This window comes from Silene latifolia, chromosome 11 (assembly GCF_048544455.1).
Source record: "Silene latifolia isolate original U9 population chromosome 11, ASM4854445v1, whole genome shotgun sequence".
NCBI lineage: Eukaryota > Viridiplantae > Streptophyta > Magnoliopsida > Caryophyllales > Caryophyllaceae > Silene > Silene latifolia.
In genome coordinates, this window is record NC_133536.1 from 4488932 (window position 1) to 4511946 (window position 23015).

A 23015-nucleotide genomic window follows, 5' to 3' on the forward strand; every position below is an offset into this window, starting at 1 on the left:
GAAAGGGAAGAAAGGGCAAGTCCGCCGAGATTTACAAAACCGACACGAGATTCAACCAAAGGACCCATGACTAAGGAGACCAAGGCAACGACATCCTCACGGCTTTCACTCGTCACTCAATGAAAGAACAAGGTGATTTTTGTGACAAAAAGTAACCAAAATCACTCAACTAACTCGACTAGCGAAAACGTGCCCGCAATCTAATGTGTAAAACCGTCCTATGTCCAATGAAATGCAAACAATGGGAAAATGCACAAAACATGAAGCAAGGGTTACAACGGGGCTAAGGAGAAGGCCGAAACGGGATTGGTGCAAGCACCATTTGGACATGTGGGGCTCAAATCAAGAATCGTCGACACATCACATCCCATTTCTTATTGCAACACATGAGACACGTCTATGCCCTAACATAGCAATGATGACCAAAACTATGCAAAAATTGCATAAACCCAACTCAAGTAGGAAAAATTTGATAAAACTCCTTTTATTTCAACAAATGGTAACGTCTACACCGTAACAACGACTCGGTTTCCCAAGCCATGCAAAAAATGTGTAAACCCGACTCATCTTTGGAAAAACATCAAATTGCCCCTTTTTATTTAGCAACGGCTTTTTCTACCCCATTTATTGATGAGGAGGGGTGTTGCTTTGCCTTTTTCTTTTTGTTCCGGGTGTAATTCCAGAGCAGTGATTAGTTACCACCCGTGGCTTGTAGAATAATGCCTTGAGCTGAATCCTTCTTGCTCCTATCGTCCCTCGCGGCCTTCCCTGTAACAATGAACGAACTGAGGGCTTGGCTGTGTGCCAAGCGTACTCACTCCGACGCTCAAGTCAGTAAACTTCAAGGATCAAGCTGTGTAACTTGGCTATGTATATATTGTAGAGAGATAAGGGAGATATTACCAGATGAATAGTGTATTTAGGTTATAATTGTGAGATCCTTTCCTCAATGAAGGTTGAGGAGTATTTATAGACTTTCACCTTTTGTCACGTAGTGGCCAAGTGGCCAAGTGGCTAGCAGGTGGAAAGACTGATCTACCCCTCGGCTAAGGGACCTATGGCAGGCCGGCGGACAATGTTGACTCGCCGCCGAGGGGTCTTGGATATGAGTACGCGGATGTGTGTCCCGGCTGGCAGGTTGTCACGCCGAGACCCAGGTGGCAGGCCGATGGGATGCATCGGCTAGGCTATCTAAGTCGTTGACTTGCTGTGGATATCTTTGACCTTGCTCAGTGTGTTGACTTGGTCAGCGGTGCAGAATATGCCCCATCAATTTGCCCCCAGCGTAGTCTATGCCGTGGTATGGGCTCCGATGTATGTTGAGCATGTATTCTGCACAAGTATTTTTTAGAAATTTTCTGCATCGGCTTCTTCTTGTGCATCGGCGTGGCTCTTGCTAGGCCGTGCCGTATACCATATCCTAGGCCGTGCCGTATACCATATCCCCCCTCCACATGGATGCGTAAAGGGAACTCGATGTGGAAAAGAATATGACGGCGGCCGTGACCAAGGTTGAGAGTGCCGGTTGACTTTGATTGCCCCCGGCCGGTGCTTCCTAGCTTGGTTGATCAGGTGGCCGGCGGAGACCAGATACCTATGAATTCGTTGAGGAAGATGAGTAGTTGAAGGGATGTGAACGGGCGTGTTGAAGACGCTTGGTCACTGTTGCATTGATTGACGTTTAACTGTTGCGACGATTGACATTCCGTGGTTGCATGCTCGACACGTGTTTGCTCGTTGATTGGCTTGTTGCTTCATGGGCCGTGTTCGATTGGCCCTTCGTTGTGGGCTTTTTCCCTATAAATAGGGCAGTTTTTTCCGTGATTTTGGTCACTAATTTCATTTTCTCAAATTTTCTTCAAAATTTTCGTCTTGCTAAATCAAGGGCTTCTTTTTTCTTTCAATCTTCAGAGTTTTTGATCCGGCTAGCACTTTTTCTTTTGAAGGTAAACAAACGAATTTTTCTTTTCTTTGCTAGTAATTTGTTGTGAACATGTCTTCTCAGATCTTTGGACCTAGCGGGCCCGTGTCGGAGGGTCCTAGGTCTCCTTCTCCGGAGGTTGATCCTCGGATTCGGAGGAATGGGAGGATGAAGATTCTTGTGGTGATTTTGGAGATGATTTTGGTGAGGAGGAGGAAAGGCCTCGTCCTAATGAGAGGCGATGCGTCATGGATCACGGTGATGCCTGTAAGGTTCGCCTTGACCGTGTTTGGTCCCATAAGCTTGCCGCCGCTTGCTCGGTGAGAAACTTTTCGAGGGCCATTTTTTCTTCGGTAGTGGATACGAAATTGTCATCCCTGGGGAGGGTCAGTCCGTCTGTTGTCCTCCGCCAGGCCACACCGGTGTGTACATGCGGCATTTGGAGTATGGTCTCCGGTTTCCTCTGAATGGGTATGTTATGGCCATAATCAAGGCTATGAACGTTGCCGTTGCCCAACTGCACCCGTTGGCCATGAGAACCATAATCGGTTTAAATGCCTGGCTTTGTCTCTTCAAGGGAGAGGCTCCGACGGTGAATTTATTCCGTCGACTTCATTATCTGAAACCATCAATCTCTGGCCGTGTCGGGTGGTACAGCGTGCAAACGGAGCAAGGTTACGTCTCTGTTGACAAGCTCTCTTCTAGCAAGGAATGGCGGGGTCGGTGGGTGTACGTTAAGGTACCGGACGACTATCCGCTGCCCCGCTCCTTCCAAAGACCAGTTAACTTGCGGTGTGAGACTAGGGCGGAGCATGACAGATGGGTCACCCGAAAACATCTGAAAATGGATGCCAGCAGGGTCCATCTGAAGGAGGATGAGAGGTTGGCGATGAGGCTCTTCGAGGTGGACAAGAGTGGGGTGCCGAAAAGATGGATTCCCCCGACGCAGATCATTCTCCAGGATGAGCCACTTTGCTACGTCGGCCTCATACCGGCCCCGGCGCAGGGGTGAGTGGGGTTGGTGTGAGGCCCGTCACCGCTCTCAATGCTCCTGTTTTCTCGGGCTTCGATTTATTTCCTCTTCTTGATTCTTTGTTTCTTTTGCGACCACTTGGACCGGACCTATCGAGGATCTTCTTCGGAGAATGGGCCGCATAAAGACAAAACCGTTGCTAACTTGCATCCCAAGGCTCTGGCCCATGATCGCAGGACGTCGCCGAATGACCTCATGGAACAGCGGCTGAAGGGCTTGAGCAAGGAGGAGGCGCAGGCCCGGGTGATTAGCGGCGTAGTGCGTCGGACGCGGAAAACGGCGTCGGCGGTTTCAACTCCCGTCCTCTCCCCTAAGAAGGTGGAGATTGTTGATATTCCCGATGAGGGGGACTCGACGCAGGGGATCTCCCCTTATCTCGTAGGAGGAAAAGGGGGCTTCGCTGCCGGCAAGGAAGTGCCTTCTCCGCCAAGAAGGCCGACATGGTATCCGTCTGCTTCGTGGCTTAAACTTAGCCGTGCCATTAGGTGTTCCCGATAAGTCGGTTGATACCGATGCTTTAATTGGATTTTTGCAGATCGCCCGCATCGGCCATCGCTCACGTTGGGCGGCAGCGGTGGGCTTCTCCGCGCAGCTCGCGATCGTGGCGCCACCGTCACTTCTTCATCCCGTGAAGGTTTCCTTCTCCCAGCCCGCAGTGGTGGCCAAAGTACCACCGCCGTTCCTCCCCCCTGAAGGCTTCCGTCTCCCGCCTTATAGAGGAAGGCACAAAGCGATTAGGAGTCGAGGTGGAACGTGGCTACGGGGCTCGCCTCGAAGGAGCGAGGAGAGGGTCATTGCTCGAGCCGTTTCGAGTGTAATGCCACTAAGCGGTGGTCTGCGTCGGCGAAGCCGAGTCTCCATAATGAGCGAAGCTCGGGAGATGCTTTGAAAGCGCTTTTGGCCGAGCGAAAGCTCCGGAGGACGCCGAAAAGGAGGTCCTTCTTTGAGAGAGCTAAGACCGAGGCCGCGGCAACCGGCCGCGGCTTCTTTGGAGGAATGTAGCCTTGCTCGTAAGCGTCCGACCTCCGTCTCAAAAAGCGTAAGGATCAATACAGGGGCATGTTTAAGGCCCAGCCGAGCCGATTCGTGGCAAAGAGGCCATCATCAAGCAAAAGGAGGCGGACGTCGATATGCTCCAAACCGTCATGCTCCCCAAATCCGTGCGCCGAGTTCCGGACTTGGCAAGATGCTTTGTCGGGGAAGTTATCGGGGAGCTTTTCCTCTTGATGGCTCCTTCCCGTGGGACAGTTCGACGTCTTTGCTTGATGACGAGTCGCGGCTAAGGAGAAAGCCGCGGTGGAGGCGGCCAAAGAGGCGGCGAAGGCGAAGATGGAGAGGGAGGCGGCCGCGGAGAAAGCGGCTCTTGCTGAGAGGGCTAGAGTGGCTAAGGAGGAGGCCGAAAGGATGAGGGCAGCTGAGGATGCCGAGGCCAAGGCCGAGGCCGCTAGAGAAGTCGCCGGGTTGCCCTCTCAAAGATGCGGCCGCCGATGCGATGGCGGGCGAGAAGGCCTAAGAGAGCAAGTTTACAACAGATCTGTTTTCACTCCTCACTAACATGTCTTTGATGAGAACAAGTTTACAAACGATTTGGCCACCGTCCGTGGGCCAATTACTCGCTCTTCCTTCCCGCTATCTCTTGGTATAATCGTAGCCTTTGCTTTTTGTACAACTTTTAGTAGGTTGTGTCTCGGATTATCCCCGCGGGGACGGCCGTCGTCTGTATTCTTCTCACTTGTAAATCTTGTAACTTATCTTCTAATAATAATTCGTTTCTTTCGCCCGCGGCCTGGCCGTGGTCTTCATCTCATCTCTATCGAGTTGTCTTCCGTATTCTTAATTGAGCGCCCTTCTTGTTTTCGCCCGCTTGGCCGGGCCGCTTTTTGAGTACGTATCTCAACTGTGTTTCAACGCTTCCACGACACTTTGAATGTTTTTGCGAGTGTAATGTGCGATGGCTCTTGTCGGATTGACCGGGAAGCGGCGTTGATTCTTAATAGCGTGTTACGTGGCGTCTACCACTCGGAGTATCGACGGCGTCGTAGTTCTTCGCAACGCCCGCTCTTGTCGGTATGACGTGTGAGCCGCGTACATTTCTTGATAGCGTGTTACGTGGCGTCTACCACTTGGGTAGCTGCGACGAGTCTACCTCTTGGGGTGGCTAGTGCGTCTACTACTTAGGGGTGACTGCGACGGCGCTAATGTCTTCATAACTTGACGCCCGCTCTTGTCGGTATGACAAAGAGTGTGGCGTCGGTATCTTGATAGCGTGTTACGTGGCGTCTACCACTTGGGTAGCTGACGGAGTCTACCTCTTGGGGTGGCTGCTAGTGGCGTCTACTACTTAGGGTGATGCTGGCAGCGCTAATGTCTTCATAACGATTTGCCGCTCTTGTCGGTATGACAGTGTGAGCCGGCGTCGGTATCTTGATAGCGTGTTACGTGGCGTCTACCACTTGGGTGATCTGACGGAGTCTACCTCTTGGGGTGATTGCCGTGGCGTCTACTACTTGGGGTGATGCGACAGCGCTAATGTCTTCGCAACGATTTGCCGCTCTTGTTGGTATGACAGTGTGAGCCGGCGTCGGTATCTTGATAGCGTGTTACGTGGCGTCTACCACTTGGAGTGATGCGACGAGTCTACCTCTTGGGGTGATTGCCATGGCGTCTACTACTTGGGGTGACTGCGACGCGCTAATGTCTTTGCAACGATCGCCGCTCTTGTCGGTATGACAATGTGAGCGTCGGTTTCTTGATAGCGTGTTACGTGGCGTCTACCACTTGGGTGATACGACGAGTCTACCTCTTGGGGTGTCTGCCGTGGCGTCTTCTACTTGGGGTGACTGCGACGGCGCTAATGTCTTCGCAACGACCGCCGCTCTTGTCGGTATGACGGTGTGAGCCGCGTCGGTATCTTGATAGCGTGTTACGTGGCGTCTACCACTTGGGTAGGACTGCGACGAGTCTACCTCTTGGGGTGGCTAGTGGCGTCTACTACTTGGGGTGACTGACGACGGCGCTAATGTCTTCGCAACGATTCTGCCGCTCTTGTCGGTATGACGTGTGGCCGCGTCGGTATCTTGATAGCGTGTTACGTGGCGTCTACCACTTGGGTAGTGCGACGGAGTCTACCTCTTGGGGTGGCTAGTGCGTCTACTACTTGGGGTGATCTGCGACGGGCGCTAATGTCTTCAACGACCGCCGCTCTTGTCGGTATGACGGTGTGGCGCGTCGGTTTCTTGATAGCGTGTTACGTGGCGTCTACCACTTGGAGTGATCGACGAGTCTACCTCTTGGGGTGGCTAGTGGCGTCTTCTACTTGGGGTGACTGCGACGGCGCTAATGTCTTATGATTTGCCGCTCTTGTCGGTATGACGGTGTGGCCGGCGTCGGTATCTTGATAGCGTGTTACGTGGCGTCTACCACTTGGGTAGTGACTGCGACGGAGTCTACCTCTTGGGGTGACTAGTGGCGTCTACTACTTGGGGTGACTGCGGCGCGCTAATGTCTTCATAACGATCGCCGCTCTTGTCGGTATGACAAGGTGTGGCGTCGGTATCTTGATAGCGTGTTACGTGGCGTCTACCACTTGGGTAGACTGCGACGAGTCTACCTCTTGGGGTGATCGCCGTAGCGTCTACTACTGGGTGATAAGCTGACGAGCGCTAATGTCTTCGCAACGATCCGCTCTTGTCGGTATGACAGTGTGAGCGGCGTCGGTATCTTGATAGCGTGTTACGTGGCGTCTACCACTTGGAGTGACGACGGAGTCTACCTCTTGGGGTGGCTAGCCGTGGCGTCTACTACTTGGGTGACTGCGACGCGCTAATGTCTTCGCTGCGACTGCCGCTCTTGTCGGTATGACAGTGTGAGCCGGCGTCGGTATCTTGATAGATAACTGATGGGAAAATTTCGCTTTGATCGAAGGCTTGATGGTTTCTCATTAGGTGAAAACATGCGTTGGGGTGTCCACAGACATTTGGACACCTCCGCGGCTACATAAATTCTTACGAGATTACCGATGCCCTACCGGCTCATTACAGCGCACTTCCTCGCCGGCCCCTAGTTGTATCCATTTGGTCGTCCTCCTGCTGCAAGGACGGACTCTTCCCTTTTTCGGACTTTCTCGCCTCTTTGAGGGACTGCATGTTGCATCCTCGGGCAGCTATCTGGACGTTGATCACCTCATCCTTCTCGTCTTTGGAGACGAGCTTATGCGCTTCCCCCGGTCCGAGACATACATCGGTGTTAGGGCCCGGATGGACATCACTGCGTCGGCCTCGCTTAGGGTGACTCGGCCTATGAGGACGTTGTGCGCGCGGACGAGCCGTCGATAACCACAAACTCGGCTAGGACGTTCTTGGGCGACGTCTTTTCGCCGAATCTCACCGGAGCCTAATTGACCCTAGTGGTACCAGGCCGCCCCGAAAAGTCGTATAGCGGGTTGGTGCAGGGGCTTAAGTCTTTGATCTTCAGGCTGAGGCCGAGGAAGCATTCTCTAAACATGATGTTCGTGTATGCGCTGTGTCAATCGGCACCTCTTGACCAGGTGGTTGGATATGTCTAAATTGACTACGAGCGGGTCGCTGTGAGGGGCGATGACCCCTTCGTAGTCCTTTCTTCCAATAGTCATGTCGGGGATGCTTGCAGAGGGATCCCCGAGTTGGGCACAAAGTTGATGGCCTGATATAGCTCGTTTAGGTGCCGTTTGTGCCCATGAGCGGACCCTCCGTTCGTTGCCCCCCGATGACAACGTGAATCACTCCTATCCGTTCGAAAACGGACTTTTTATCTGAACTGCCGCGTCGCTCTTTTGGCCTTTTGCGACGTACTTGCCGAGGCTTCCCTTCCGGATCGGTTCCTATGGCATTCTTCGGATGGCGGCGGTCGTTGGTTAAATGGCCGGTGTGGCCGTGGTACTCACGATCGGCTCGTGTCACCGTCACTTTTTGGCTTGGGGGTCTCTCCCACTTCGGCCCTCGTTTTTGCTCGGGCGAAGACCTCGGCGGGCCGATACGACGAGGGGGTTTTTTCACTATACCGCCTCGTGGTACGTTCCCGAATTCCACCCGGCGCCGCCGAGTCTTGCCTCCGGTCGGATCTGTCCGACCGTGATCTGTTATTCTCACGGCGTTTTCCATCGGACCGCGAACCGTTGTTGTCGCGGCGTTCTTCGTCTGGGCCGTCTGCCGGTGACTCCTTTTTTCGAGTGCTCGGCTTGCTGGGATCTACCCGTCTTGTGATAGTCTTCTACCTTGATGGCCTGGTCGGCCGCCTTCCCGGCGGCGTCCCCGGCCTAGGCCTCCGCTCTTGATGAGCTCGTTTTTAAGGCTCCCCTCGGGAGGCCCTTCATCGCCGCGAAGGCCGCCGCTCGGGATTAATTTCTCGAATCTGCTGGACCTTTCCATCAAACCTCTTCACGTAGCCGGAGAGACTCGCCCCCTCCCGTCTCGATAGTTAGGAGGTCGGAGGTCTCTACGGCCCTTCTCTTATCAAGCAGAGTACTTGGTTAGGAAAGCACCCTTCAGGTCGGCGTAGTAGTACACCGAGCCATCGGGAAGCCCTTTGTACCACTCCCCGAGCCATTCCATGCGAGTTGTTGGGAAAATTCGGCACTGCACCTCGTCGGGCTGCTCCCATACCGACATGTAAGACTCGAAAGCCTCGGCGTGGTCGGGTGGATCGCTATCCCCCTTGTATGATAGGGGTGGCGCTTTAGCTTGTTTGGCACCGGGACTTCTAGGACGTAGGCGTTGAGGGGTTGCCTGACCACGTGTTGAATGACACGTGGCGATCGGCTCCTCGCATCCCTATCCTGGCTCCTCCCCTCGTAGCGGGAGGGGCTCCTTCTTCGACTATGACTCCTTCTCCAACTCTGCTGAGTCGGACTCCTCTGGCTCCTTTGGGGTATGCCTCGTTCGTGTGGCGGGGACGCTGTCCTTCCGCGAGTGCGGAAGGACTTAGGTCTACCGCGCCCACTTTGGGCTCCCCCGGCGTCTTGACCGGGTCAACTTCTCCTAGTGCTCCGTTCGATTTCTCGAGTCACGTTTTGGGCCCTGGTCTCCTGGGTGGTTTCCGCCGCTCTTGTCGGTGTGACAGTGTGAGCAGACGCATTGCTAATTAGGTCCAGGACCATTTTCAGTTTTGCTATGTCAACCACATGTCCCATGATGGTGACCTGGTTGGTCGGGCAATGCGATCTGCATTATCGGCATCCCGAACTCCGGTTGGATTACTCCGCCGGTGGAGGGGCCGCCGCTCGACTCGAATTGTTGAAGGTATCATCCGGGTGGAGGGGCTCGTCGCTTCGAACACCTCTTCTTTTTTCGACATTTTCTTAGCTTTTTGGGTGGGTTTTTGTTTTTTTTTTTTTTTTTTTTTTTTTTTTTTTTTTGGGAATGAATGTGACTAGCTTCTAGTGTCGCTTTTTCCCACGACGGCGCCAATTGTTCCGGTGTAATTCCGAGCAAAGTGATTAGTTACCACCCGTGGCTTGTAGAATAATGCCTTGAGTCAATCCTTCTTGCTCCTATCGTCCCTCGCGGCCTTCCCGTAACAATGAACGAACCGAGGGCTTGGGCGTGTGCCAAGCGTACTCACTCCGACGCTCAAGTCGGAACTTCAAGGATCAAGCTGTGTAACTTGGCTATGTATATATTGTAGAGATAAGGAGATATTACTGTATGAATAGTGTATTTAGGTTATAATTGTGAGATCCTTTCCTCAATGAAGGTTGAGGAGTATTTATAGACTTTCACCTTTTGTCACGTAGTGGCCAAGTGGCCAAGTGGCTAGCAGGTGGAAAGACTGATCTACCCCTCGGCTAAGGGACCTATGGCAGGCCGGCGGACAATGTTGACTCGCCGCCGAGGGGTCTTGGATATGAGTACGCGGATGTGTGTCCCGGCTGGCAAAGTTGTCACGCCGAGACCCAGGTGGCAGGCCGATGGGATGCATCGGCTAGGCTATCTAAGTCGTTGACTTGCTGTGGATATCTTTGACCTTGCTCAGTGTGTTGACTTGGTCAGCGGTGCAGAATATGCCCCATCACTTTTCTTTATAACATATATACAACATGACTTACTATTTTTTTGATTTTTCACGACATTTTCACCTTTTTTTTTTTTTTTTGATGAAATTTACAACCTCTTATTTTATATACAACACCAAATGTAGACAAAATTTTGACCCAATGGACTTGTACTTCGTCCATCACCAAATTCCGACTCCACCACCTAGACACTTCTACAAATCGTGACCCATTCTTGATTAAGGAGGGGTGTTTTTGGGATGTAGCTCTTTTAGTGGGTATGCCAAAAGGAATAGGCTAAGGCTCAGAGGGGTGAATCAAAAAGGAAATCAATGCAAGGGAGAAAACATGGCTATTTGGCTATTGTGAGGTTCATAAAAACTGATTTTTGCTTCGTATCATGTGCACAAAAATGTAATGCGATTTCATGGTCTAAGGACGATGCGACACACTTATGCGTAATGATGTGACACGCCTCACGAGGAGACCTACTCTCGAACCTAGATGAGGGCGGGGTATGAATGTACCCACCCTAGGAGGCTCTACCCTTACCTTTGAGTAGCTAAGTCGAGCCAAAGGTCTAGTCTACGGCCCTAGGTCTCACAAGATCGGTCTAGACTCATTGGTCAAGCCCTCCTTCCTCGGCTAACTAAGAGGCCACGGGTGCGAGTCACGAGGAGGGGAAAGGCACAATTGGGCACATTAGTTCATCATGGGGGTACTTGGTTCCCTTCCTTTGACCATGTTCTTCCTTAAAAACTTATTTACAAACTCAATGCAAAAGAAAGAAATGCAACAAGTATTTACATGTGAACAAATGCATGCGGAAATTTAAACAAACATGAGATAAAACGTGAAACAAATTGGCTAAACCTAGCAGCACATCAACACCAACAAATCCAAACGGTCTCCCAAGAAGACACCCAAGGCAACAAAAATTCCCGTTCTCCTTCAAAATATCAAGATACCAAGAAGAAAGAATAGTAAAAGGAGCAAGAGATAGGAAGGATTATACTAAGCGGTCTTCTAGCTCCTTTTTGCCTCAAGTGCTCAATGTGCCATGCCAAAGGTTAGACAAAACATATATATACAATGTAAATTTTTTTGAGTTTTTCAGAAATTTTTCAATTTTTAGGCATTTTCTCTAATTTATAAACATTTACAATTATAAACAAATATTCACAAGAGTGGATATTTCCCTCCCCACACTTGAAATGTACATTGTCCTCAATGGGCAAAAGCATAGGGAGTGAATAAGAAAAAGAAAGGAACATATTTTTTTGATTTTTCAAAGGTAAAATAACATATTTTTGTGATTTTTGTTTTGAAAAATTAAAGACATATTTTTGGTGTTTTTGATATAAGAACTCCCTCCCCACACTTATTTATTTACATTATTTCCAAATTGAAATAAATGTGTGGAGGGAATTCAAATTAAAAGACATGTTTTTGTTTTTTTTAGGCCCTCCCCACACTTATTTATAGACATGGGAGGGCAATTTAGTGAAATTAAATAACATGTTTTTGGTGGTTTTTGATTTTTTTCAATTTTTAATTGGTTTTTTATTTTGAAAATGCAATGCATGCTCTATTCTATATGCAAAATTTAAATGACAATGCAAGTTATGCTAAGTGAATGCAATTACTACATGTGACAATATATTACAAAATTGAAAGCTAATGCAATCCTAAATGATGCAACTAAATGAATTATCAACTAAATGCATGCGAAAAATTTAAACATGAATGAGAAATTTGGATAAAAGGGAGAGATCATACTTGTCATAAGGTGAAGAAGAAGTGGAGCCCTCATTACTAGGCTCTACTCAAAATCATCATCACCTTCACCGTCTCCATCATCATCATTACCATCACCATCACCTTGAATTGCCCCGAACTCGGACTCACGGATGAAATCGTCCGTGTTCAAGTGGACATCCGAGCTAAAATCCTCCATGGCTTGGCTCAAACCAACAAACATCTCCGGGTGCCCTCCGGCACCACTAGACCCGCCCTCTTGGAAGATTGAAGGGGCACCCCCGAACCACCTCGCGTCATGTCCCTCCCCTTGGGTGGTAGGCGGGGTGGGAAAGACCGGAGCACTAAAGTAGTCGGGCCGCAAGTTAATATCTCTGTAGCGGAAGGTCCCATCTTCCGGATGTCCGCCATCCGGGAATAAATAGTAGGAGGGGTGTAGGCCGGAGGGGTGTTTGTATTGGTTCCTCATACAATCATCATAGACCGGGAATTGACCAAGAGAATGGTCATAGTAAATCCGGTCAAGTCGTTGTTGAAGCCCATGCCGCTCACTTGCGGCGTTTGTCATATTAATCTTCATCTCCGCCATGAAGGAAATGAGGTCGGCATGGAGAGGGGGCGATTGTTGTTGTTGTTGACTGGAGGACCCCTCTCCTTGCTGGAAGGGCCCGGGGACAAAAGGAGTAGACGGTGTGGCATACCGCAAGGTAGACCTTGCGGGAATGATGGGTCGGCCACGAGTATACCGAAGATTTGGGTTAATTTGTTGGGGGATAGAGGGGTCTTCAAGATTTTCAATCTCAAGCAAATAGTACTCCGAATTAGGCACTACCTTCATTTTGTCGGGGTTGGGAAGAGGGATAGAATTTCGATCAACTCCATCCACCCGAATTTGCCAATAGTCTAGGCCATCATTCGGGTTGGTCTTCAACCAACCGAGGTTGTGGTGGATATAGCTCTTGATAAACATTGTATCACCAATCATATAACGCATGCCACTCAAGTTAACTCTCCGGTTAAGCCGCTTAATCAAATGGGTGATGAGTCCACCCACGACAACGGCCGTATTAGAGGCCGGAGAATTGCTAAGCCTTTGCAATGTGAGGGCCAAATGGTGGGCAATGTCAATTTTGAAGGTAGTTGGGTTGGAACGAAGGTAAGAGCCGAGAATTTCCAATTCCTCCGTTCGAAAATTATGATTTTCCTCTCGGCCAAAGATGGTCCAACCCATGTACCGATGCCAAACCCGAATAGCCGCATTATGGACGGTATTGGCGGCTCTCTTGACCCCCGGAAGGTCATCTAAACCCGTAATAGCCTTCCATAAGGCCCCATGGTCGAAAGTCTCGGGTGCCTTGTGAGGCGGGCTAGTGTCAAGCCCGAAATGGGATGCAAAGGTCGGGAGGGTCAAGGAGTAGTCCTTGTTCATCAAACGGAAGTGCAAAAAGGCTACCTTTTGGGTTTGGCGGTGCTTGTCAAGACGAAGGGAGCTCAAAAACTCCCATGTAAGACGGGCATAGGTCCGCTCATGAATCGCATACATCATTTTCATGCCCACCCCATCACATAATTCAAGAGTAACTTGATCTAATCCTAATTCCCGCATGGATTGTCGATCAATAAATCGGGTAGGGGCAATAGGACGTTTCTTGAATAAGACAAACTTACCTTTCATTGTGATTGAAGTGAATTGGATATCCGGGAAGTCGGGATCGGAGCTCATGTCGGTCGCCGCCGCCGCTACCGCCTCCGCTTGTTGAAGGGCCAAGTCTCCTCTCCTCACTCTTTTCTTTGGGGCCATTTTTGGGTGATTAGATGGAGGGTTAAAGGTAGGAAGGAGGTTGTGGCGTTGTTGTGGGTGGTAGGGTAGTGGTAGGGGGTGGTGGGAGTGGTGTTGGTGGGAGTGAAGGAGGGGGGGGGGGTTAGGGTTAGAGTGAGAGAAGAGGGAGGAAGGGGTCGAAAATATGAGATGTAGAGGGTGACTTTCGAGTAAAATAACGCATCAGAGTGCTCCCAGCCGGTCAGGAGACCGGCCGCCGGTCACCCGGCTGGGAGTTTGGGTGATTTTTGAATTTTTCAAAGTAGTATCAGAAGACTCCCAGCCGGTCAGAAGACCGGCCGCCGGTCACCCGGCTGGGAGTTCACCCAATCCCCATTTTCCTCATATATGCATTCCCAGCCGGTGGACCGGCTGCCGGCCTGCCGGCTGGTACTTCCCTCTTAAGCCAACATACTAGAAATCCCCTATAAGCGTACCCCCAGCCGGTGGGCCGGCTGCCGGCCGGCCGGCTGGGACTTCCCTTCAATCCAATTTGATGCATATTTCCAAATTCACGCACTCCCAGCCGGTGGACCGGCTGCCATTTTGATAGTGGGTTTGTCGCACTTCCCAAATCAAACAAATAACTCAACTAATGTAGTAGGGTAGTCGAGGTCGAACCACAAGGAGATCAAGTTTGAGTATTAGTTTTGTCTTAGATTATAAGTTAGCTACGTGAATCAAGAAATTGGTTGATATTAAACTAATTAACTAAATTAATAACTACTAAAACAATTAAAGTAAGAAAGCAAGTAATAGAAATGACAATTCAACAAGAGAAGTGAAAATGAGCAAGAAAAGATTAAGTTGTAAATCAAATGATTAAAGGGCCTAGAACTCGGTTCTCCCACAACAATTCGTAATTTCACATAACAATTCCCTAGGCTAATCATAAGGGTAAAAAGGCAAGGGGGAGATGGCTCTAATTCGCCTACTAACTCCCTCTCGAGCTCATAATAGGACACTAGCTCTACCCACCAACCCCCCTCTCGGGTTCGAAGGTCGGTATCCCTAACTCAACACCCAACTACCCCAAAAACATGCATTTTTCCAAGGTGGTCAAGTAATTGGTCAAGGTCACTAAGCACTTATCGTATTCCGGGTCATCCCACTCCTCCTCTCGGAGGTCGATTTCAAACGCTAGCCTAGAGGTACCCTCCCTTGGTTCTCCCTTTCGGTCTCAACCTAGGTTAGTGATAAGACCAACTTTCGGGTACCTAATTTACAACCTAACCAACTCTCGTTGGTGGACAAGGGTTACAAATCGACACTACCCAAAATCAATCCATAAACCAAATCATTCCTCTAAACTACCCTCACAAATTTCCCCAAATAATTAGCCTTTATGAGATTCAATTAGTGAAGTTACTCATGTCGAGTCAAACCGAGTTCTAGTAAAAGACTACTCACTAATCATGTTAAATCCAACACAAGACACATAAATAATTGTTCTAAACATGGTATTAAACAAAATAAAGTGATAAAGATTGAAACTTTAGCTAATCTAATGACTAAACATGAATAAATTAATATTAAACATGTTAAGAGTGATAAAGACTAAAACTTTAACTAATTAAAGAGACTAAACTAAGTAAAACATAACAATAATTAAATAGCAATAAGAGAAAGGGAGAGAAGAAATTTATACCAACTTGTAATTAGATGGAAATGAGATCTTCATACAAAATTTGTAAATTCAAGAAACAAGTTACCAATATAAATTAAGAACAAGGAAAGATGGAATTTTTCTATGTTATATGAGAACTACTCCTACATTCGTACTGTTTTCTATTGTTTGTCTAATGAGGCTGCGTCTGCCAAAAAAAAGGGTTCCCCCCTTCTTCACTCCAAAGTTCGAAAGCACCATAAGGAAATACTTTCATCACTTTAAAGGGTCCGGACCATCGTGATTTGAGCTTGCCCGGAAAAACCTTGATTTTGGAGTTAAAAAGGAGAACAAGGTCTCCAACACTTACCTCTTTCTTCATGATCTTGGCATCATGCCATTTCTTCGTTTGATCCTTGTAGATTTTGGAGCTCTCATAAGCCTCCAATCTCAATTCCTCAAGCTCATTCATTTGGAGAAAGCGCACTTCTCCGGCGGCATCAAAGTCAAAATTCATCTCTTTAAGGGCCCACCAAGCTTTGTGCTCCAACTCCACCGGCAAATGGCAAGCTTTCCCGTACACAAGCTTATACGGGGTGGTGCCAAGGGGTGTCTTGAAGGCGGTTCTCAATGCCCATAAGACATCCGGGAGCTTTTGGGACCAATCTTTTCGGCTCTTGTTGGTGACTTTCTCCAAAATGGCTTTAATTTGGCGGTTAGAAACCTCCACTTGCCCACTAGTTTGAGGGTGGTAGGCAAGTGCGGTTTTGTGGCGCACTCCATGTGATTCAAGTAAAGCTTTGAAGGTACTCTTGCGGAAATGAGATCCGCCATCGCTTATCACTACTCTCGGTGTTCCGAACCTTGGGAAAATCGTGCCTTTGAAAAGCTTCATCACAACCTTGCTATCATTGGTGGGGGAGGCAACCGCTTCAATCCATTTGGATACATAGTCCACCGCCACCAAGATGTATTCATTTCCACAAGAGTTGGGAAAGGGTCCCATGAAGTCTATGCCCCAACAATCAAAAAGCTCAATCTCCAATAGGTTAGTCAAGGGCATCTCACTTCTCTTCCCAATGTTCCCAACCCTTTGGCAAGCATCACAAGATTTAACCAAGTAGTGAATGTCTTTGAACATGGAGGGCCAATAAAACCCACCTTGGAGGATCTTGGCAATTGTTCTAGAGGTGGCCAAGTGTCCTCCATAGGCGGAATTGTGAACTCGGTCGACAATCTCCAAACCCTCCTCTCTTGAAACACATCTCCGGAACATTCCATCCCCACACTTGCGGAACAAATGAGGATCATTCCAAAAGTATCTCCTAGCATCATTTCTCAACTTTCGCCTTTCTCTTGGTTCCATTTCATCCGGTAGGAAACCACTCACAATGTAGTTTGCAAGATCCGCAAACCAAGGGGTTTTGGCGGTAACTTCCATGAGTCCATCATCCCGCAACCACTCATTAATGGGTCCACTCTTGTCTTGTATTCCATGGTCTTCAATGGTCAATCTAGATAAGTGGTCGGCTACAACATTTTCCGAACCGGCCTTATCCTTAATCTCTAAATCAAATTCTTGAAGAAGAAGGACCCATCTCAAGAGTCGGGGCTTTGCATCTTTCTTCACCATCAATTGTCTCAAGGCGGTGTGATCGGAGTAAACCACCACTTTAGACCCAACAAGGTATTGCCGAAATTTCTCCACGGCATGAACAATCGCCAACATTTCCTTTTCGGTAGTAGCATATCCACATTGTGTTTGATCAAGAGTCTTGCTTGTGTAATAAATCACATGATGCTTCTTATCCACAACTTGCCCAAGTACCGCACCAACCGCGAAGTCCGAAGCATCACACATTATCTCAAAAGGAAGGTTCCAATCCGGAGACTGGATTATTGGTGCCGTGACCAATGCTCTCTTCAACCTATTAAAAGCTTCAAGACAAGAATCATCAAACACAAAGGGGGAATCCTTAAGGAGTAATGAGGTTAGGGGCTTTGCTATTTTTGAAAAATCCTTGATAAAACGCCGATAAAACCCGGCATGGCCTAGAAAACTTCTCACTCCCTTGACATTGGAAGGGGGTAACAAGTTCTCTATGACCGCAACTTTGGCCCCATCGACCTCAATACCCCTTCTTGAAACGATGTGACCGAGGACAACCCCTTCCTCAACCATGAAATGGCACTTTTCCCAATAAGGACGAGGTTATGCTCCTCACACCGTTTCAACACACAAGCCAAGTTCTCAAGACCAAGCTCAAACGAGTCTCCATGGACACTAAAGTCGTCCATGAAGACTTCCATGCTTTTTTCAAGGAAATCGGAAAATATTGCCATCATGCACCTTTGAAAGGTGCCGGGCGCATTACAAAGCCCGAATGGCATCCTACGGTAGGCATAGACCCCTATTGGACAAGTGAAGGTTGTCTTCTCTTGGTCATCCGGGTGGATGGGAATTTGGAAAAACCCGAATAACCGTCTAAGAAGCAATAATATGCATGGCCCGCGAGCCTTTCTAGCATTTGGTCAATGAAGGGAATTGGGAAGTGGTCTTTGAGGGTGGCGGCATTGAGCTTGCGGTAGTCAATACACATTCGCCACCCGGTCACGGGTCTAGTGGGTAGGGTGGTGCCATCCTCTTGTTCAACCATTTGTATCCCCCCCTTTTTGAGTACCACGTGGACCGGACTAACCCATTTGCTATCGGTAATTTGGTATATAATACCGGCCTCTTGGAGTTTCAACACTTCATTTTTCACCACCTCGGCCATCTTTGGGTTAATCCTCCTAAGACCGTCAACCTTGGGTTGACTTCCCTCTTCCAAAACTATTCTATGCATGCACAAACTCGGACTTAAGCCCTTGATGTCATCAATGCTATACCCAAGTGCTCCTCTATGAGTTTTCAAGATTTCCAAAAGCTTCTTTTCTTGGGACTCACTTAGGTTAGCATTAACGATCACCGGATAGGCCTCTCCCTCATCAAGGAAAGCGTATTTGAGTGAGGGAGGCAAGGGTTTGAGTTGTACCTTTGGAGGGAGAAAACCCTCCACTTTCTTCAATAGTTCCTCATCAACTTCGTGATCCTCTTTCATTGCCTCATCATGCAAATAGATTTGAAAAACCTCTTCCATCTCCGCCTCTTCACGGGCTACTTCGTGCACTACTTCATCAATTACCTCGATTGTGCTCAATCTTTCTACACTTGGACCTTTCATCAAATTTGGCAAGTTAAATTCGATTTTGTTGCCCTCAATTTGGAAGGTTAGCCGCCCATTCTTCACATCAATGAGTACTCCTCCGGTAGCCAAAAATGGCCTACCTAGGATGATGGGAGTGTGGCTATCCTCCGGAATATCAAGGACAACAAAATCGGTGGGAATCAAAAACTTTTCAACCTTGACGGGCACGTCCTCAAGCACCCCCATAGGGCGTTTGACGGACCTATCCGCCAATTGGAGAGTCATGGTAGTGGGAGCCAAGTTTTGAATGCCAATCCTTTTTGCAACTTTCAAAGGAATAACACTAACACTTGCTCCCAAGTCACAAAGAACTCTAGAGATAGGAACACCGCCAACTACACAAGGAATGGAAAAGCTTCCCGGGTCACCAAGTTTAGTGGGCAATTTGTTAAGGATATGAGCACTACATGCTTCTTCCATAGCCACTATTTCTTGGTCACCCAAGACTCTTTTCCTTGTCAAAATGTCTTTTAAAAATTTTGAGTAGGTTGGCATGTTCATTATCACCTCCGTAAAGGGTAGGGTAACCTCAAGTTTCTCAAGCATATCACAAAATTTGGCATACTTGACGTTTTCCCTACTCTTTATGGCTCTTGAAGGGTAAGGAATTTTAGAAACAAGTTGGGAATTGGAAGATACCTTTGGAGGAGCCGAACTTTTTGTTACCTTTTTAGAATGTTGCAAAGGTATTTCTTCAATAGCTTCCTCCTCATAAGGGAGGTCTTCCACATATCCATCAACATCCTTGTCCACTTGAATTCCTCTTCTAGTCAAATCTTCACAAGCTTTCTTTCCTTTCTTGTCTTCATTAGCTTTACCCGAAGCCTCAATGGGTGAGCTTTCCTCTTCATCATCCATTTCTACCTCATTCCCCTTGGGATCTTCATCAACTTCCAACTCAAGGTCTTTGTAAGGGTCCTCAAGCTCTAAACCACTCCTTAGCACTACCGCATGAGCATGGTGGCTATTTGAGGCGTCTTTGAAGCTTTGTCCTTGAGCCAACAAACCACCGGGCGGCCTTTGAGGGTTAGCCATAGCATGAGAATCCATCCTAGATTCCATTTCCCTCATGTCCCTAAGAAATGTAGCCCTCAAGTTTGCTTGTTCTTGTTGAGTAGCTTTAGCAAAATTAGCTATCTCTTGGCTATGTTGAAGTTGCATGTTCTTAATCATCTTCAAAAGCTCCACTTGAGAGAGCTCACCTTGGGGTTCTTGATGAGGTTGGTTGGCTATGGGTAAAGGGAACCCATAGTCATATCTAGCATTGGAACCTTGGTTGTTGTTTTGCCCCCCTTGGAAGTTACCTCTAGGACCATAGTTATTGAAGTTTGATCCTTGACCTTGTTCTTGAGGCCCTTGAACATACCCTTGCCCAAATCCTTGATTTGCTTGATTTACTTGATTCCCTTGGTAAAACCCTTGGTTGCTTTGGTTTCCACTAAACTCTTGGTGCCCTTGTTGTTGGTTGCCATAGTTTTGGGGTAGATTGTTGCTTGACCATTGGTTTTGATTTCCAAAATTATTTCTTGGGTTTGGGAGAATTCCCCTTGGTTGAGCAAAACCGGGTGGATTGGTTTGGGTTTGTGGTTGGAGATGTTGGGGGTTTTGAACATTGGTGCTTTTGTAACTAAAGTTGGGGTGGTTCCTTAACACGGGGTGGTAGAAATTGGTATTTGGATTGTAGGTGTTCGGGTTGTTGTAAGGAGGCCTTGGTGGTCTAGGATTGTTGTTGTAGCTTTGAAAAGCGTTCACCTCTTGAGCATTTTCTTCATAGGCACCATTGTAATTGTTGCCACACAAGTCATAGGTATGACCACTTCCTCCACAAAGTTCACAACTCGCGACTTGAGCAACTTCTTCCATGGGCGGCCCATATGAGGTCGCGGCTTGGTTCACTTGATTCTTTGAAAACTTCTCAAATTGCTTTGTGAGCAAATCGAGCTTGACATTTGTCTCGGAGTTGGAGGCATTTTCCTTAGGAAATTTCCCGTTCCTTCGTAGCATGTTCCCTCTAGAACCATAGTTTGCCTCCGAGTCTACCATTTTCTTGATCAATGTCGTGCCCTCTTCATCACTCAAGTGGTCAAAACCTCCCCCCGCGGAGGCATTTACCATCTCCTTAGTTCTTGGTAGTAAAGTTTGGAAGAATGTTTGAGTAATGTACCATTCCGGTATTCCATGGTGGGGGCAACTTGCTATCAAATCTTGATAACGGTCCCAAGCCTCACCTAAGGACTCCCCATCCTCTTGTTGGAACGTATGGATCTCGTTGCGGAGCATCGCGGTCTTTGAGGAAGGGTAGTACTTGGCCATAAATGCTTGGGCTAAGTCATCCCAAGTAGTGAAAGCATCCGGTGGGTGGATGTTCAACCACCGGTCCGCTTTGCCCGTTAATGAAAACGGAAACAACATCATTCTCAAGGTGTCTTCGGACACCCCATTCTTCTTCATCATTGAAACTTTCCTCTTAAACTTCCGGAGATGAGCATGGGCATCCTCCTCAAGATGACCTCCAAACAAGTCCTTCTCAACTAACCCGACTTGGGCGGGATGCATTTCAAAATTGTTTGGGGCCAAAGTGCCAAAGTTGATGGGATTACATGAATCATTATGGTTAGGCCGGTTATGATCTCTAAGAGCCATTTGTGGTTGTGGATTTGGTATTTGATGTGGTGGTGTTTGAGGTGGGCTATTATAATTAGGAAAATTATGAAAGGGGTTCTCTACTAAAGTCTCAATTGTGGTATTTGGTTGAATCGTAGTTGTTGTATCAAAATTTTGTGGGATGTGTGAATTTGGTTGATCAATGTTTGCTTGTGTGGAAGTATTCCTTACTCTTTCAAGAGTCCTAGTCCTCAAGGTTCTAAAAAGCCTTTCGGAGTCGGAGTTGAATAGAAGAGCTTGGTGATTCCTTCTAGGTATACACTTAACAAATCGTAAGTCTCCTAGTGTTTTTACACACTAGGGAAAGGCAAAAATCACACACACTCTACAAACAACAATCAACTACTAAAGCAAACTAACAATTGAGACAAGATTAAAGCAAAGACTCTAAATAAAACTAAGCATAACCTAACGCCATCCCCGGCAACGGCGCCATTTGATAGTAGGAAATTTGTCGTCTACTTCCTACACCAAAACTATTTGTAAAACCCGAAAAAGCGTAGTATTTAGTCGGGGTCGAACTCAAGGACGGCGGGGGTTGCTACAAAGTTCGGTTAAGAGTCAAGTTTAATCAAAATTAAAAGAAAGGGTTTTGGTTATAATCACTAGAGCAAAGGACAAACAAGTTGATGATAATGAATACGGTTAATTAAAAGCTAGGGCTTTCGGGGTCATCAATATGGTTTGGGGGCAAACATGAAGATCAAAAAGGGTCAATGGTGAGACATTAACCTAAGATGAAGAACCAATGTCTTGGCTATCTTAAAGGTGGCTACTAATTTTCATTAAGTATCACACCTCTCCTAAACAAACATCAAGACCCCCAAAAACTTTCATTCAAGGGAGAATTAAGCAATAATGAAAGAAAGGCTAAAGCTTTCACTTGAGCAAATCAACAAACACCTTGAATGCATGGATAGGAAGGATAAACAAATCACCAAAGACTAAAATATTCAAAGAATCATGCCCATAAACTCCATAAAGACTCCCCCTAAACCCTAGAAGGAATCTACTCACTCATGTTAAGGGAAATTATGCTAAATAGAGAAGAAAAGCAAACAACACAAGGAGGAGACATGATGAATGTTATAGCAATATCAAAAGACAAAGAAAATGTAAACAAAAGATAAACAAGTAAAAGAAAGGAGAGGAATTATACCAACAAAAGGAAAGATGAAAGCTTGATTGATTAATAAGAAGGAAAACCCTTCAAAATCCCCAATACAAACTTCAACAAACAAGTGTAAACAATTAACAATTACTAGAACTAACTAATTCTTGCTAAATATTAATAATAATTATTGAAAGATTTTAACTTGATTAAGGAGGTATTACAATAAATATGGAATGTTTCTTAGATCTAGGGTTCTGTGTACAAAGGGGTTTAAGAGAGGGTATTTATAGGTTCCACCAGGATTAGGACAGAAATTGGAAATGGGCTTTGAAACACGTATACGCACTCCCGGCCGGTCAACCGGCCGCCGGTGCTTTGGCCGGCTGGGAGATCTCTGGAATTTTGAACGAGTTTTGGAGGTCATCAGGTGTGCACGGCCGGTCAACCGGCCGCCGGTCCCTGACCGGCTGGGGCACCCTTGACTTCAATCTTGACTTTTGGCACTTGGAGGGACTCCCAGCCGGCTAGCCGGCCGCCGGTCATTTGACCGGCTGGGAGATTCCTGTAACTTTCTTCATTTCTCTTACTTCTTTAGCCCATATGTCTTCCCAGCCGGCTAGCCGGCCGCCGGGCCACCGGCTGGGGATGCTTCTTCCATACTTCTTCCTGCATTTCCTTATAAATGTACTCCCAGCCGGCTAGCCGGCTGCCGGCCTACCGGCTAGCCGGCTGCCGGCCTACCGGCTGAGGATACTCCTCAGCATAATTCCCTTCATCTTTCATGCATAGCCTAGAAATCCCGTCTTTCTAGCTTCGTTTCGCCCG

At 47.7% G+C, this 23015-nt stretch overlaps 1 non-coding gene across 1 annotated transcript; it reads left to right on the top strand.

Moving 5' to 3' along the window:
- Positions 1-20585: 20585 nt before the first annotated feature.
- LOC141615733 (small nucleolar RNA R71) lies at positions 20586-20692 on the top strand. Its single transcript, XR_012530136.1, has one exon. It is a non-coding gene; the product is annotated as a small nucleolar RNA R71 (small nucleolar RNA).
- Positions 20693-23015: the final 2323 nt, after the last annotated feature.